This window comes from Penaeus vannamei, chromosome 12 (genome assembly GCF_042767895.1).
Source record: "Penaeus vannamei isolate JL-2024 chromosome 12, ASM4276789v1, whole genome shotgun sequence".
In the NCBI taxonomy this organism is placed as follows: domain Eukaryota; kingdom Metazoa; phylum Arthropoda; class Malacostraca; order Decapoda; family Penaeidae; genus Penaeus; species Penaeus vannamei.
The window spans coordinates 36,483,868-36,497,357 of record NC_091560.1 but is presented as its reverse complement, the minus strand read 5'-3'; the positions used below and the strand labels follow the sequence as shown (position 1 = coordinate 36,497,357).

At 48.8% G+C, this 13,490-nt stretch overlaps 1 protein-coding gene across 2 annotated transcripts in view; it reads right to left on the bottom strand.

Moving 5' to 3' along the window:
- LOC113811889 (uncharacterized) overlaps positions 1 to 13,490 on the bottom strand; it is a 159,649-nt gene that overhangs the window by 42,054 nt on the left and 104,105 nt on the right. Inside the window, exon 1 of one of the 2 annotated variants that reach the window (XM_027363736.2) lies at positions 773 to 850. The exons of the other annotated variant lie outside the window; for it this stretch is intronic. The gene's annotated coding sequence lies outside the window, so the exon portion shown is untranslated. Of the gene's footprint in view, positions 1 to 772; positions 851 to 13,490 lie in introns of those variants that run through there. 2 annotated transcript variants of the gene reach the window in all.

Below are 13,490 nucleotides of genomic sequence, written 5' to 3'. Positions count from 1 at the left end.
GAGGAGAGGAGAGGAGAGTGAAGGAGAGAGAGGAGAGGAGGGGAGAGAGAGAGAGAGGAGAGAGAGAAGAGAGAGAGAAGAGAGAGAGGGAAGAGAGAGAGGGGAGAGAGAGAGAGAGAGAGGAGAGAAGAAGAGACGAGAGAAGAGGAGAGAAAACAATAGCCCAAGAATTTATGATTAGCCAGGGAAAACACGACAGGCTTTGCACTCCGGATCCTCGTGGCGTGGCAGAGAACACCGTATCGCGAGGTCGGTTAGATAAATAAGCACCACGAGACAAAAAGGCTCCCAACAAGAACGGAGAGTAAGTAATATAATATTTATGGCAGCGTGTTGCAAAAAAGGCGCGGATAAAGCCAAGCGTTTTGGCGGCGGGGGAGGGTGGGAAGGCGACCGGAGCCCCGTGTGTACTTCTCATCAATCCCGTGTTTATCTTTTAAATTAAAAGGAATTTGCATCATGTTCTCGACGTGTTGGCGAATGAAAACACTCCTCGACACGCACTAATATATCCGACTCTAACATACAGCTGTGACGAGACATGAATGCGAGTTATGAAGAATTGTTTCTTGGTGATATTTTGCAAAATACAAGTCTCGTCTTTGTACAGAAATGTGAATTTTGCGAGTATTTGTCAAAAGCAAAGACTATTCATACGTACACCCCTTCCCCACAAGCAAAGAAATGAAGTCCCGTATCTCTCAAAAGTAAAATTTCCCCTCAAATGCAAGTTAAGAGTGATACCCCTCACAACACAGTCACGAACACACACCTCGACTACAACAACACTTTCCCTCGCGGCTGCTGGCGCGGTACTGAAGCTGTGGCACCGCGGGACTTGTTATATAGCTCCCACCTTGCAGCTGTTCCCCTCGCCAGTCTTCTCGTGCCCTCTCCCCCTTCGCCCCTTGCTCTTTCCCCTCCCCTCCCCCTCACTCCTTGCTCTTTCCCCTCCCCCTCCCCCCTCACTCCTTGCTCTTTCCCCTCCCCTTCTCCCCCGCTCCTGGCTCTTTCCCCTCATCCTCTCCCCCTCACCCCTTGCTTTTTCCCCTCACCCCTTTCTCTTTCCCCTCACCCTCAAACTCTTCCTCGACTCCCAATTTTTTCCTCATAACGCAGAATGTATTCGAATAGAGAGAAAGATCAACGCTGCAACACCGTTAGAACTAAATGTCTTATAGGTGAAACACAGCTTAATCGCGCACGTCTCCACTCTGATAATTTACGTCCGCGTTCTCCCACGACTTCGGAATTATTCGAAACCAGTGGGATTCTCTTACCTCAAATTAGCAATAAATATCACTTGAACACCGCCGGAGCAAGTCTTAAATCTGCCACTGTCGCAGCCACAGCATTTTCTTTCTCTGAGATGCGAGTACCACAGTAGTAGGGTCAACGTCTGGTCGCAGTTATCACAAACTACGTCGCGTTACCTGGGGTACCAAAGTGACAGGGTCATCGCGCATCCGGAGTTGTTACGAAGTCCTAGATACCTAGAGTACCACAGAGACACGGTCAACGTCTAGGCCTTCGCTGTTACAATCTACGCCGCGATATCCCCGCTTGGCCCTTGCCCGGCGGCCCATGAATCTGGAAGGCGAAAACATCAGCGAATGTCAACGAGGACTTTTTCCCTTGCCAAACCTGCACAAACACAGGGTTAAGGTCTTACAGGATTGACGTAACTGGAGGTAATGACACGTTTTCATTCATCGGGCGGTTTTTCTACGTGGGTTGGCGCGTAGCCCATAGTATGGGGGAGGGGAGGGAAGGGGAGGGGAGTAAAAGGGAGAAAACATAGGTGAGAAGGACAAATATGAGAGGGATGAAAATACTGCGAAGAGGAACGAACGAGGGGGGCAGAGGGACGGGAGAGAATAACAGGCAGAAGGAACAGAGAAAATTGAAGCATGCGAATTTATACATACAAATGTATGCATGCGATGAAGATTCCTACCTCGGCTCTCATTAGTACCAAAATAGTACTCTCAACGCCACAGAACCAGATAAGAAAAGCTAATAGGCATCGTTGCCAAATACCTACCCATGAGGTGAACATCCTGTAGTGTGAGTCCTCTTGTTTGGTAACAAAGAGGTACGCCTTGTTTCAAGCCAACAAAGTGTACATCTTTACACTGTTAACTAGGATGAACAGTTCAACAGTACAGCGATTATTCAAGACGTCAGCTTAGTTGCTAGGTGCACGCACGCACCTACACACACGCACACACACACACACATGCATGCCAGCACACACACACACACACTACTCTATTTTACCCGTGTGTATTTTGTCTCGCTTGCTCATACATATCCAAACGGAAATATACTTAACTGACGTAGTTATGACATAAACATATATCTTTATCACAAGACAAGTGGGTGACCAATTCATATGAACTAGATAAGAATACAAGCACAACTGAAATTAAAAACAGCCATGGTAACACACTGAATGAACTTGACGCCGACTTCTGTCTCTTATTATTTACTTAATAAACAACAAAATCAAAGTCAATTCGAGTTCTTAGTAGTAGACGTTGCGACAAAACTCACTCATAGAAATGCTAACAATTATCTTTCCTTTTTGTTTCTCTTTCCTTCTTCCCTTAACTGACCATTCTTTTCCTTATTTCCTCTTGTCTCTCTTTCTCCCCTTTCCTCCGTCCCACTTTTTTCTCTTCCCAGCCTTTCCTCTCCTACTCCGTCTTTCTCCCTCTATTCCTTATTCCCCCCCTTTCTTTCCCTGTCTTCTATTCCTCTTCCCTTCTCTCTTCTCTCTCGTTCCTTCTCCCTTTCTCCCGTCCCTCATTTTCCCCTCCTTTCCCTCATCTCCCCACCCTTGACCACCACCACCTCTCCCCCCTCTCTCGCCCTCCTCTAACATTCCCCTCCTCCCCTCGCCTCCCTCTATCACCACTCACGCCCACGCAGTCACCCACCTTCACGCAGTCACCATCCACGCCCACGTACCCATCCCCCTCCACGCAGTCACCACCCCCCTCCAGGCACTCATCCCGCCCACGCAGTCACCATCCACGCCCACGCAGTCACCCCCGCCCACGCAGTCACCACTCCCCTCCACACACCCACCCCCCCTCCAGGCACTCACCCCCCTCCACGAAATCACCACTCCCGCCCACGTAGTCACCACCCACGCCCACGCACCCACCCCCCTCCAGGCACCCACCCCCCTCCACGCATTTCCGAGGCGGCGGCGGCTCCTCCTCCTGCGACGATGCCTTACAAGGAGCGCGGGCGACAGTCGGGGTCCCGCGCCTGCAGGATTCCCGACGCCCTTGTGATGCAACTGCGCGAGATGATGACGGGGCGCTGGGAGGAGGAAGGAGGATGGGGGGGGGGGGGGATGATGAGGATGGGGAGGAGGAAGGAGGATGGGGGGAAGGATGAGGATGGGGAGGAGGAAGGATGAGGATGGGGAGGAGGAAGGATGAGGATGGGGAGGAAGGATGAGGATGGGGGGGAGGAAGGAGGATGGGGAGGAAGGATGAGGATAGGGAGGTGGAAGGATGAGGATGGGGAGGAAGGAGGATGGGGAGAGGGGAGGAGGAAGGAGGAAGGGGACAAAGGAGGATGGAGGATGGGGGGGAGGAAGGATGAGGATGGGGGGAGGAGGAAGGATGAGGATGGGGAGGAAGGATGAGGATGGGGGGGAGGAAGGAGGATGGGGGAGGAGGAAGGTTGAGGATGGGAGGTAGGATGAGGATGGGGGGAGGAGGAGGATGGGGAGGAAGGGGAGAAAGGAGGATGGGGAGGAAGGATGAAGATGGGGAGGAGGAAGGGTGAGGATGGGGATGGGGAGGAGGAAGGATGAGGATGGGAGGAGGAAGGATGAGGATGGGAGGAGGAAGGATGAGGATGGGAGGAGGAAGGATGAGGATGGGAGGAGGAAGGATGAGGAGGAGGAAGGAGGATGGGGGGGGAAGGATGAGGATGGGAGGAGGAGGGATGAGGATGGGGAGGAGGAAGGATGAGGATGGGGAGGAGGAAGGATGAGGATGGGGAGGAAGGGGAGAAGGAGGATGGAGGGGAGGAAGGAGGATGGGGAGGAAATAGGAATGAATAGGAGTAGGAAGAGAAAGGAGGAGGAGGAGGAAGAGGGGAAGGAGGAGGAGGAGGAGGAAATGATGATGATGATGATGATAAGGAGGGGGGGGATAATGATAAGGAGGAGGAGGAAAATGAGGATGGAGAAGGAGGAGGAGAACGGACGAAAAATATGACAACAAAGGAAAAGGAGAAGAAGAAAGAGGAAAACACGAAGAGGAGAAGAGAGAAAAGGAGAAGGAAAAATGAGGAGAGGCGAGAGGTGGGATGCATTCGATGCATTCCTGAGAGGGCGCGAGTCGGCCAGGGACAGTGACGGCATAGAAGGTGAGAAGAAGGATGAGAAGGAGAAGGAGAAAGAGGAGGAGGAGGAGGAGGAGGAGAGGGAGGAGGAGGAGGAGAGGGAAGGGAGGGGAGGGGAGGAGGAGGAGGAGGGGGAGGAGAGGGTAAAGAAAGGGAAAAGGAGAGAGTGGAATAGAAAAAAAACAGCATAAACCCCAAAATAGAATTAAGCAAAAAAAAAAAAAAAACAGGAGGAAAAAAACGAATCAGAAATAAATAAAGAAATAAAGAAAGAGAGAGAGAGAAAAAGAGAAAAAAACATAGAGAGAGAAAATAAAAATCCACCAAGATTAATCTCGAAAAGCTCCCGAGTTTGTCCGCAGATACGCCCCCCCCCCCCCCCCCCCCCCCCGCGACATATACCCTCGCTCCGTCTCCCCCGAACGGATGATAAAAGAACAGGTGGTGTTTAATTTGCATCTTTCCCCGTCTGTCTCCTTCCTTGTAAGTACGACCCGCGTGATGGCTGCGTGATGGACGACCCCGGTGCTGACTCTGACGCCGCGCGATTGCCAAGGAACAGATGCGGCTTTTTTTCTGCCATTATTCTTCCTCTGACAACACCTGCGGTCGAGTTGGCGTTGCCATGCGCTCATGGGTCCTTCAGGATGGCCGCTCTCTGGGGGGACTCTGAAGCTGGGGACTTGGTGGGGAAAATGGGATCGGGAGAGCGCGGTCACGGGGTATAGCTGTGGTGCTATTTGTATTTATTCATCATTTACTTGTGTATGTGTGTGTCTGTGTGTTTTTTTTAATGTACGTTTTATTTCTTTCTGCTGGGCATGCCGTGGCCGATTTAACTTGAGGTCGTATCATGCACCTAACCTGGTTGTTATCGCATTAGTCATGCAATGGATATGACTAATGCCATGCAACAGCTATGCTGATATCTCGAAGGGATGTGGCACTGCGGATGTGTGACACTGTTGACGAAGCGGCATTATCACAGTCGTGACGATGATCTCTGTGAGTGCCTCATGACATCACAAGTGCCGCTGCGTGCCACGACCCGCCTCCTCGTACCTGGATGCCTCGGCCCTCGTGCTCTTTGCATGTACGAGGGTCGCTGCGTTCGGCTCCCCTGCGCCTGCTATTTCAACGAGAGATTTCCTTCAGGAATCATGAAACCAATTGGGAAAAAATAAAGAACGATTTTGGAGGATTTTCTACTTTCTTTATCTCACACCTTATTCAATAAAAGTCTCCTTCACTGCTTAAGCAACTGAAAAGAAAAGAAAAAAGAAAAAAATCGGGTTTTCCAGGACTTCCCACTTTCTTTATCTAACGCATCACTCAAAGAAAATCTCCCTGACTGCTTAACCAACTGAACAATAAAGAAAATCCGACTTTCAGGACATTTTCCTTTCTCCATCTCATGCCTCATCCAATAAAGATAAAATCTCCCTCATTGTTGAAGCGCATGTTCTTCCAGAATTAATATGCATTCCGCGAAACAGCGACTTCCGGCGTATCGTGGCGGAACCGACAACCCGGAGTCTTTTTGGCGCCAAAAAAGAACGCAAAACCGCCACCTGATCTCCTCCGAATAAAGTATAAATAGAGACAAGTGTAACGCATCGCGGGCCGTTTTTCTTACCTTAAAATAACAAGGGAAAGAACGGCCATATTTCATGAGGCCGGCACAGCGATAAAAGTCAAAAAGAGAGAGAGTGCGCGAAGAAAGAAGATACAAATTCTCCAAATGAATCTCGCTCGCCAAAGCTCAGCGAGTTATCACACACGATACCTTGAGCTCACAAAGAATTCTGAGCCGTAAATTCAGGTGTAGTACCGGCAAAAAGATCACACCAAGGACGCGAGGAGAGCACAAGAGATAGAATCGGTAGTGCTACATGGTGCCTGAGTACCCCCCACCCCCCATCTACCCGCCATTAAACAAAAAACGAAAAAAAGAAAACGGGAGCGGAAAAAATCTCCCGCCGCCATAAAGAAAGAGAAAAAAGAAAACGGAAAACTTTCATCGCCGCCATAAAGAGAGAAAGAAAGAAAACGAGGAAAAAAAGATCGATGCCATAAAGAAAAAAAATGAAAACAAAAATAATTAAAACACGTGCCGCCTAAAGACACAAACCATGATATCAAAAAAGGATAAACAAAACAGAAATTCCTCTTCGGTAACGGACGTAGCGACAAACCCGCCATAAAGCCCCGTATGTACGTCCCTCCCCTTGCCATGTTCTCCGCCGCCGCACGCCCTTAAGAATGGGTCACGCCCCCAGACACCCGGAAAGAGCCTTGTCGTCGCCGTTGTGTTGCAATCCGCCCATTAGGCGCGGCGGTTTAGATCACTCCTCTCTAACTCCACGCCACAGAGCCGCCCGCACCTGCACAAACACCGACTTTCGCCAGTTCTCTATCAGCTGCCATCATGAACACACACACACAGGCACAGAAATACAAACTTACACATAAAAACACACATATACGTATACACACATAATACTTCTGAGAAAGTGCTGGCTTCAAATTTTGCAACCACTGGCGAGATGTGGGTACAGGTGTGGGTACAGTCGGGGTACAGGTGCTTTCAGAGCATTCACCTCGGAAGAAATTTTATATTTGGAAAGCTGTTGCGCATCAAATAATGGATAAAACGAGAAAAACGTTTTAAAAAATGTTGCAAGTAATGCCAAAACATCAGGATTTTACAATAAATGTCAATCTCGTTTCCAAGGAGGACGGAGGAGACAAAAGTCTTGAAAGACGAAAAGAAATTCGACTTGAAGATGTTGAGAAAAACAGAATATATAAAATACCAAGAAAATAAGAGACAAAAAAGTGCAAAATGTAAACGAAACAGATGATGTAAAATATCCTCGTGAAAAAAGCAAATCATAAGAAACTAAAAGTAAATAAATGTAAGTAAAGACATACATGCAAAGGGGATAATATGCATAAAATGACAATACACGAATTGAAAAAAACAGAAAAACAAAAAACAATATTAACAAAAACGAACGTAAAAAAAATAACCACAAACACGAACACCTTCCCTCTTTCACCTGTACACAAGCCAACCCAATAAAGGGAAATGTGTCGCCATCAAAAGCCAACATAATAAAAGCCCAACCTCCAGGGGACGCGTCAATCCCGCCCATCAGAGCGAAATGAAAAGGTTCGATCTCCGATTGCGGCGGCGCGGGCGGCTATCAGAGTCACATCAGCTGTGTCATTATGGCGGCGGATCTGGACTCGAGGCTTCAGGGTTCGACTCGTGTTGTTCTGTAATTACGTGAGCTGCTCGCTGTAGAATGCTATTTAGTTTTGGATTTTAGTTTTAGTTTATTTTCTGAAATCTTTTCGGTATGTGTGCGTGCATGTGTTCTAGAAAATTCAGCATCGTCGTAAAGCATGAGGATTTTCTGTGATCTGTTTAGACCACTTGATCTGGCCGGTTCTTGACACATGCAAACGACGCAGATTAACGACAAACAAGTTAAGCTAAAACTAATGCTTAGCCATTGCTTAAACTTCTGCTTAACTGAACGGGTATGACCTACATCCGCCGAACAGATCGCGGGCTTCTTGTATCCTCGCGCCTTGCTTTCGGATCCTCAGCCCCAAACAAATGACTATCGCTTCCCGCTCGGCACGCTAATTGGCCGCCATATGTCTGCCGCGAATTCGTCTTCAATTCAGAGCTGCAGCGACTTTCTGAAGGCAGAGGGTATTAGCTGAGTGTCTGCTGAAAATCCCTGCCGTTTGTATCTGTAAGTTTAATGAAAGACTTCGAGGTTTTGTGTCAGGAACATCTGCACCGCCTGGACATTCGACCTGAAGTTGCTGCATCATGATACTATCTTCACCAAAGGAGTTTTCTATCTAAGCATCTTGCTGTTAATGTCGTTCTTGTGTTACATCTCGCAAAATGATATTACAATTAACTGCAAGGATTTTCTACACTTGTAAAGAAGAAGAAAAGAAGTGCCACGAAAAAAAAGCGAAAAAGAAAGAGATTTATACAACCGTTTATAATTCAACATACATTTCTTTCTTCTTGGGGGAAGTGGGGTCAGGGGGGCTGGGGGGGAGGGGGGGGCATTTCTACAGCGCACCTCGATGCCGAAAATAAACCCAACGCTTTATAAGGAGACCGAAGAACAAGAAGATACTTTTGCCGTGAATCAACGTGCATCTTATCACCGGGCGATCCGAGGCCACTTGAGAATAGGCGTGAGGCGTCGCAGACACTTCTGATTTCGTGGCTCATCTTTGTTATGTGAGTCATGTGAACGTTCTTTCATCACCTCGTCGCGTTCAAGTCGGAGCAGAGTGGGGGCGGGAGTGGGAGGGGGCAAAGTGGGGAATGTGTGTGTGTGCGTGAGGGAGTGTGAGGGAGTGTGAGGGAGTGTGTGTGTGTGTGAGGGAGTGTGTGTGTGTGTGTGTGTGTCTGCTTGTGTGTGTGTGTGTGTGTCTGCTTGTGTGTGTGTGTGTGTGTGTGTGCGTGTGTGTCTGCTTGCGCGTGTGTGTGTGTGTGTCTGCTTGTGTGTGCATGTGTGTGTGTACGTGAGCTTGTGTGTGTGTGTGTGTGTGTGTATATGTGTGTGTGTATGTGTGTGTACATGTGTGTGTATGTGTGTGTATATGTGTGTGTGTATGTGTGTGTGTGTGTGTGTGTCTGCTTGTGTGTGTGTGTCTGTGTGTGTGTGTGTGTCTGCTTGTGTGTGTGTGTGTGTCTGCTTGTGTTGTGTGTGTATGTGTGTGTGAGCTTGTGTGTGTGTGTCTGCTTGTGTGTGTGTGTGTGTCTGCTTGTGTGTGTGTGTGTCTGTTTGTGTGTGTGTGTGTGTGTCTGCTTGTGTGTGTGTGTGTGTGTGTCTGTGTGTGTGTGTGTGTGTGTGTGTGTGTGTGTGTGTGTGTGTGTGTGTGTGTGTGTGTGTGTGTGTGTGTGTGTGTGTGTGTGTGTGTGTGTGTGTGTGTATGTGTGTGCGTGTGTGTGTGTGAGAGAGAGAGAGAGAGGGAGAGAGGGAGAGAGAGAGCGAGAGAGAGCGAGAGCGAGAAAGAGAGAGAGAATAAGGGAAAGAGAAAGAGAAAGAGAATTCGAGAAACAGAAAAAAAACACAAACCCTCACTGAAAAATAAACAATACCCAGCCTACAATTTCTTGCCACGAATGGTAGAAATGTGGAGACTTTATGACGCGACGAGAGAGAACGCCGAGCTATCCTGGGAAGAACAATCAGGTGAGAAACACTATAGCTTCGAGTTAAAACATGTGAACGCGTGCCAGACACCTGCATACCCTTCTCCTCCTCCTCCTCCTCCTCTTCTCTTTTCCTCCTACTCCTCCTCTCCCTCTTCTTTTTCCTCATCTCCTCCCTCTTCTTCCTTCCTTCTCCTCTCCCTCTTCTTCCTTCCTACTCCTACTCCTTTTCTCTTTCCTCCCTCTCCTTCCTTCCTCCTTTTCTTTTTCCTCCTATCCTTTTTCTCCCTTCTCCCCACTCCTCCTCCTTTTCTTCATCCGAATCCTCATATTCATTCATACCCCTCCTCTTCCTCTTCCTCTTCCTCTACATCCTCCTATTACTCTCCCTCTCCCTCTTCTTCCTCCTCCTCCTCCTTCTCTTCTTCCTCTTCCTTTTCCATCTTTCCCCTATCCCTTCCTGGTTCTATCTCTTCCCACCAGGTGTATGTAAGCCTTAAAACTGCAATGTGTTCAGTTACAGAAATGCGCATATACATGAGATCATAAGCAAAGTTTTAGCACCGAATATTCAAAGCATATGAATAAGAAAACACATGCCTAAAACATTAAGAAATAGCGTTTCTCAAATATGTTTAAAGTACAAGGAAATAACAAACGCAAAAAAAAAAAAAAACATGGACACGAAGAGATACATAAATAGAAGAAATAGAAAAAAAAAACATGAAGAAAGAAATGGCAGGAAGGCCGACAGACGGACAGACCGACAGACAGACAGACACTCACTCTCCCTCTCTGTCTCTCTCTCTCTCTCTTCCTCTCCCAAACATGCGCACACGGTAGCACTCATCATCCCTCATGTTTATTGGTTCAGTTGTCAACCTCATGTCTAATGGTCGGATCGTTAAGTGTCGCGACTCATTATAGGCGGCAGTCTGGCACCACACTGGCCACATCCTGCACTCCTATGTCGGACGCATTCGCCTACATCATACTCCCATCATGTAGACAGACCCTCATAGCTCCACGTCCTCACAGGCCTCATGTGGCAACTGTTCGGTGTATGCGCACATCCTTAACGTATGTGCGTATATTTCGAGCAGTGTCTATTTAAGTACAAAGGCAACATGGAAACAAGCGCAAAGATATATGTTAGTACCCATCGAGCCACCTCATAAACATCGCAAACACACAAACATGATATAAAAATTGTAGGGACGGACTCCCATCTCCCGACAAATTACTCGGGGTAAAAAATATCAGAAGTTATTCTAGAAAAGACGTTGATATACGACCCGACAGGTACCCTAAGGACTGACGTAAGAACGCATACGCAAAAAAGAATAAAAAAAAGAAGAGACGCGAACAAGAAAGTGAAATTGGCGCCCGTTTTCTCTCAACATATAATCAACTTTTGCCTCACCAGATACTTGCAAACGAAACTCTATGATTGTAATGGAATGTTCGCTGCACTCTCATTATGCAAGCATATGATGTCGAAATCGCTTTTGTGGGCAAATCGGCGTGTCACTTTCAACAAAAGAGGAGGTCAAAGTAAGGCAACAGACCGGAGTGGGGAAGACATCACTAACACGCACTTTCGGGCATTTAAATTTTCACACTTGATAGAGAGAGAGAGAGAGAGAGAGAGAGAGAGAGAGAGAGAGAGAGAGAGAGAGAGAGAGAGAGAGAGAGAGAGAGAGAGAGAGAGAGAGAGAGAAGAGAGAGAGAGAGAGAGAGAGAGAGAGAGAGAGAGAGAGAGAGAGAGAGAGAGAGAGAGAGAGAGAGAGAGAGAGAGAGAGAGAGAGAGTGAGTGAGAGAGTGAGAGAGTGAGAGAGTGAGAGAGAGAGAGAGAGAGAGTGAGAGAGAGAGAGAGAGAGAGAGAGAGAGAGAGAGAGAGAGAGAGAGAGGGAGAGACAGAGAGAGGGGGAGAGGAATGAAGGGCCGGGAGAGAGATGGGAAGGAAAGAGGGTCGGAGGAAGGGAGGGAAGGAAGGACAAAAAAAAGATAAGATAGAGATAGATAGAGAGAGCGAGAGAGAGAGAAGAAACACACCACCATATCAAAGCAGAACAGAACAGACACACGCACAAAAAAAAAATCCCCCTCAACTCCTGACGATGAAAAAGGACACCACACGCGCTCTTCCTCAAAAGCCCCCCTCCCCTCCCACACCTCCCCACCCTCCTCCCCGTCCCCCACCTCCCCACCCTCCTCCCCCTCCCCCACCTCCCCACCCTCCTCCCCCTCCCCACTACCTCCCAAGTACAGAGAAATGCCCGTATGTAAAATCCCGGAGAACGACGCACTCGGGACCCCCTATAACACATTCCACGCGCCTCACGTGTACCTGTAAATCACTGTGACGAGTTGTCGACAAAAATGTATCCTAATTCAGACCAGATTTATTGCCTCGACGTGGAAGTGAGAAGGACGGGCGGGGAGAGGGGAGGATAGAAGGGGGGGTATGGGGGAGGGGAGGATAGAAGGGGGGGTATGGGGGAGGGGAGGATAGAAGGGGTGGTATGGGGGAGGGAGGATAGAAGGGGGGTATGGGGGAGGGAGGATAGAAGGGGGTATGGGGAGGGGAGGATAGAAGGGGGAGTGTGTGGGGGGAGGGGAGGATGGTGTGGGGGAGGGGAGGATGGTGGGGGAGAGGGAGGATGGTGGGGGAGAGGGGAGGATGGTGGGGGAGAGGGGAGGATGGTGGGGAGAGGGGATGATAGAAGGGGGGAGAATGGAGGATAGAAGGGGGTAGAAGGAGGAGATGGGAGGAAAGAAGGGGAGATAGAGGATGGTAGAGAGAGAAATAGACGGGGGAGTAAGGGGCGAAAAGGAAAGGGAGGGCAGTGAGGGTCGGGGGAGGAGAAGGTAAGTTGAGTGGTCAGCGGGGAGTAGGGAGCGGGAGGGAAGTGAGAGGGCGAGGCTGAGGGGAGGGAAGGGAGAGGAAATGAGAGGGCAGGGTAGAGGAGGAGGGAAGTAAGAGGGCAGGGCAGAGGGGGAGGGAAGGGAGAGGGAAGTGAGAGGGCAGGGCAGAGGGGGAGGGAAGGGAAGTAGATATTTGCCTCTGAAAATGCCGCACAAAAGCGTGTCGGCGTGTGTGTGTCAAGAGGACGCAAATTAAGGAAAATAAACGAGGGAGAAAGGGACAAAAGGGGAATTAGGAAAACCGGAAAAAGAGAGAATGCAGGTGAGTAGGAAAGGAATAGAGACAAGGCGAAAGAGAGAAAATGCAGGTGAGGATGAAAGGAATAAAGAAAAGGCGAATGAGAGAGAATGCAGGTGAATATGGAAGGAATAGAGACAAGGCGAAAGAGAGAAAATGCAGGTGAGGATGAAAGGAATAAAGGCAAGGCGAAAGAGAGAGAATGCAAGTGAGGATGGAAGGAATAGAGACAAGGCGAAAGAGAGAGAATGCAGGTGAGGATGAAGGGAATAAAGACAAGGCGAAAGAGAGAGAATGCAAGTGAGGATGAAAGGAATAGAGACAAGGCGAAAGAGAGAGAATGCAGGTGAGGATGAAGGGAATAAAGACAAGGTGGAATATCCAAGAATAGTAAAAAAGAGTACACTCGTCAGCGAGAGCACTGTAATGGGATTAAATGTCTGTGCGTTACCTTCCACGGGGTACAAGCATATACATAAGAGAGGGGGGAGGGAGAGAGAGAGAGGGGAAGGAGAGGAGAGAGGGGAAGGAGAGGAGAGAGGGGAAGGAGAGGAGAGAGGGGAAGGAGAGGAGAGAGGGGAAGGAGAGGAGAGAGGGGAAGGAGAGGAGAGAGGGGAGGGAGAGGAAAGAGGGGAAGGAGAGGAGAGAGAGGAGAGAGAGAGAGAGAGAGAGGAGAGAGAGAGAGAGAAAGAGAAGAAAGATGAGACAAGACGATAAATGAGAAGTAGAGAAGAGAGAGAGAGAGAGAGAGAG